This window comes from Octopus bimaculoides, chromosome 7, assembly GCF_001194135.2.
Source record: "Octopus bimaculoides isolate UCB-OBI-ISO-001 chromosome 7, ASM119413v2, whole genome shotgun sequence".
NCBI classification, from domain to species: domain Eukaryota; kingdom Metazoa; phylum Mollusca; class Cephalopoda; order Octopoda; family Octopodidae; genus Octopus; species Octopus bimaculoides.
In genome coordinates, this window is record NC_068987.1 from 54,117,447 (window position 1) to 54,121,821 (window position 4,375).

Sequence of the window (4,375 nt, forward strand, 5' to 3'; positions counted from 1 at the left end):
TATATATACATAAATATGTATATATGCATGTATATAATATATATATATATACATAAATATGTATATATGCATGTTATAATATATATATATATATACATAAATATGTATATATGCATGTATATAATATATATATGTATACATAAATATGTATATATGTATGTATATATACATGTCTATAATATATATATATGTATATGATATATAAGTATTTATATGTATATATATAATATATATATATGTATATGTATATATATATATATATATATATATATATATATATATATATATATATATATATATATACACACACACACAACAGGTAAAATATATAATCAAAAGGAAAAAATCTTATTGAAAATGTAATACAAATCAATATAGACAAATATTAGAAAGCTTTGACAGTTTATAGTAATATGGGTGCTGTTAGAGTCAAGTTTTAGGTGGGTTTTTTCACTTTGGTTTCCTTACCTTTAGATCGAAACAAAAAATGGCGACCAGAGATCAGCAACTGGAATGTTCAAAGAAGAGGCACTCCGTAGGAATGATGATATTATTAAAACAGTACAGAGACCATCAAAAACCTAGCATAAAAAGTTTATCTATAAGTTACTATTCTCATAAGAGGGGTGGAAAAGACACTATCCTTAGAAATATTTCAACCCAACAACTATTGACAAGGCCAGGAATTCCAAACTATTTCAGTAAGAAAATACTTTTTAAAGATATTTTCGTTTGCCTCGAGATAAATTTGCTTAAAGAATTTTAAATAGAATTTTATTTGATATTTTAAAGTAGTGAAATATCTATTTCAATTACTTAATTTAGAATTTAGTTTTCAGTTTGAAAAATAACCTGTATTCCCCTATTTACAAAAATACTGCTATCCCGTTCTGTTTTTTTACTTCTTCTTCTTCTTCTTCAACTTCTATTTCTTCTTCTTTCTCTCGTCTTTTTTTTAACTTCTATTTCTCCTTCTCCCTCTTCTAGTTGTGGAGAACGCTGATGGGTAAAGTTTGTGTTTGGTGGTGAGATTTGTGAGGTGGAGGGTTGAAGACGTTTGAGGGGGAAGGTGTTGTCTCTGACTAACTCGGCAATCCTTTTATAGGCAGACGGTAACATGAGGAGGTTCCTTCTGCGAGCCAATGGAGAGGTAAAGGGTGGGTGGGTGTTTGGAAGAAACAGAGTGAGATAGTCGAGAAATGAGGAATACGTAGGTAGGAGAAGAAAGGTAGAAATAGAGAAAGGCACTGCGGTATAGTAAGCAGAAGGGGTGAAAAAGATAAAAAGAAAAAATCAAATGTTGAAGAAAGAAATAAAGGTGAACTATATATTGAAAGAAAGTACGGAGTCCGCATTGTATTAATAGACTCAGAAAGTAATTCACAAGCTATGGATGGAATCGGTAAAGGATGGAAAAGAAGGGAAGGGAGAGAAAATAAAATAAGAGGAGTTACTAAGTAAGAATGATAGTAGCAGACGATAACTGTGGTTTATTATTATGAAGTCGATGTTTAGTTTCAGAAGTAACTGTAAAAGTTAGACGAAATACCAAGAGGTGTACAATATAGAGTTTGTTAGGAGTTCCAGTTCGAGAGAGAAAAAAAAAGGAGAAAGTAAAATGGAAAGAGTATCATGTACAAATACGTGCGTCTGTGTGTGTGTGTGTGTGTGTGTGTGTGTGTGTGTGTGTGTGTATGTGTGTGTGTGTGTTCAGTTTTGTGTGCATGCATCAATATGTGTGTGCATGTACCAATATATCTTTTATCATTTATCTTGTTTCAGTCATTAGACTGCGGTCATGTTGGGATACCGCCTTCAAGGTTTTAAGCGAGCAAATCGGCCCCAGGACTTATTCTTTTTAAAGCCTAGTACTTATTCTATTGGTAACATTTGCCGAACCGCTAAGTTACAGACACATAAACACACCAACACTGGTTGTCAAGCGGTGGGGTGTGTGGGGCACAAGCACACACACACACGCACATGCACACGCGCATGCACACACACACGCTTGCACACACACACACACACATATATGTATATATGTGTGTGTGTGTGTGTGTGTGTGTGTGTGTGTGTGTGCATGTATATATGTATACATATTACTCTTTACTCTTTTTACTCTTTTACTTGTTTTAGTCATGTGACTGTGGCCATGCTGGAGCACCGCTTTTAGTTGAGCAAATCGACCTCAGGACTTATTCTTTGTAAACCTAATACTTATTCTATCGGTCTTTTTTGCCGAACCGCTAAGTTACGGGATTTCCGTCTACCAAATTCACTCACAAGGCTTTGGTTAACCCGAGGCTACAATACACTTACCCATGGTACCACGCAATGGGACTGAACTTATATATGTGTGTATGTGTGTCCGTTTTAAGTATCGGTCCAGTGAAGTACTCAATTCGAAAATAGAGTACAATAGGAGTAGGCCTGAGTAGGTGGCTGTATGCCATGGAAGCTAAAGAACAGGAGACGGGACTGGCTGAAACACACACACACACACACACACACAAACACACATACACAAGCACAAACACACACACACACACACACACACACACACACGCACACATGAGTGTATGCGTACCGTATAGATCCTACGTAATAAATTCCACCCACAGGGTATTAGTCAACATAAGACTCTAGTAGGAGACGCTGGGTACCACGTAGCGATATCGAACCTAGGCCATGTCATTTCCCATCGTCTTACTGTCTTCTTAATAGTAGAATACGTCTGTATTTCGTCTGTCTTTACGTTCCGAGTTCAAATTCCGCCGAGGTCGACTTTGCCTTTCATCCTTTCGGAGTTGAGGAATTAAGTACCAGTTGCGTACTGGTTGATCTAATCGACTGTCCCGCTCCCCCAAAATTTCGGGCTTTGTGCCTAGAGCAGAAAAAAATATTAGAATACGTCTTTTTACTTTTCGGTCGCTTCTTCTTTTGACGTGGAATGGTGGTAGAGGTAATCATTGTTCAAAGTAAACCTGAGGCTGAAAGTTCGGATCCAGTTAAAGTTTAATATTGCATATTGTCTTCTAAGAATATATTTTTCTGCCATAGTGTGTATCAGTCTTCAATGTAAAAAAGAGAGCGAAGGTTCAAATCTAGTTAAAGCTACGTTTTATATAGTGTTAATTATTTTTCTTTATTTTCCATTAGCTGTACAGTCGCAGGTGTAGCTGTGTGGATGTGCGGAATGAAGTTTGCTTCCCAACCACATGATCCCGGCATCTGTCTCACTGCGTGGCAACATGGACAAGTGTCTTCTACGGACTCGGACCGAATAAAGCATTGAGTGGATTTGGTAGACGGAAACAGAAAGAAGCCCTTGTATACGTGTGCATGTGTGTGTGTGTGTCTCTGTGTGCGTGCGTGTGTGTGTGGGGGGATTGTGTGTCCTCCACCACCGCTTGATGACCGGTGTTGTTGTGTGTAGCGATTCAGCAAAACAGACCGACAGAATAAGTACCAGACTTTAAAAAGTAAGTACTGAGATCGATTCGTTCGACTAGAATCCTTCAATGTGTTGCTGCAGCATAGCCGCAGTCTGATGACTAACACAATTAAACGATAAAAGATGCTCACAGTCGGTGAGCTGGTAGAAGTATTAGAGCGCCTGGCAAATGGTTTGCAGCATTTCTTTCGGCTCTTTACGTTCTGGGTTAAAATCTAGCCTAGGTCACCTCACCTTCCAGGGTTAAAAAAATATATCAGAGTAAACTACATGGGTGGGGCGCGGTGCTAACGATTAACGCCTTCCCCTAGAAATGTTCAGGCCTTGTACCTATGTGAGTTTTGTCGTCCCTGGTCGGATTAGAAGGATTAAAGGCAAAGAAACATATTAAGAAAGTTTCGGAAATCTTCCAGCATTGCCACAAAGCATTGGTATAGTTGATATGTCAATGTGTTGCTGGCATCAATAGCAAGTTAAATACGCATAGTTAAATACGCATAGCAGCATCCCGCCCGACTTTACGTCCTGAGTTCACATTCCGCCGAGGTCGATTTTACCTTTCATCCTTTCAGAATCGATAACAAAAAAAAAAGAAAGAAAAGCATCAGTTGAGCACTGGGGTCGATGTAATCGACTTAAACCCTCCCTTGAACTTGCTGGCCCTGTACAAAAATCTGAAATCGATATTAATATCAAGTTAAAAGGCAGTGAACTGGAAAAATCGTCAGCACGCCGGGCAAGATGCATAGCGGCATTTCGTCCGTGTTTACGCTCAAAGTTCACATTCCGCTTAGGCCGACTTTGCCTTACATCCTTTCAAAGTTGATAAAATGTTGTACTAGTTGAACACTAGGGTCGATCTAATCCATTTGCTTCGTTCCCCGAAGTTGCAAGCCTTGTGCCAAAATTTGAAACCAT

At 38.1% G+C, this 4,375-nt stretch overlaps 1 protein-coding gene across 44 annotated transcripts in view; it reads right to left on the minus strand.

Annotated features, from left to right (window-relative positions):
* Positions 1-625, minus strand: part of LOC106869507 (troponin T, skeletal muscle) — a 92,086-nt gene extending 91,461 nt beyond the window's left edge. For 35 of the 44 annotated variants that reach the window (XM_052969690.1, XM_052969683.1, XM_052969685.1 and 32 more), the window contains exon 1: positions 469-625. The gene's annotated coding sequence lies outside the window, so the exon portion shown is untranslated. The remainder of the gene's footprint in view (positions 1-468) is intronic. The other 9 variants (XM_052969684.1, XM_052969686.1, XM_052969680.1 and 6 more) reach the window with 6 other exon arrangements.
* Between the last annotated feature and the right edge of the window lie 3,750 nt (positions 626-4,375).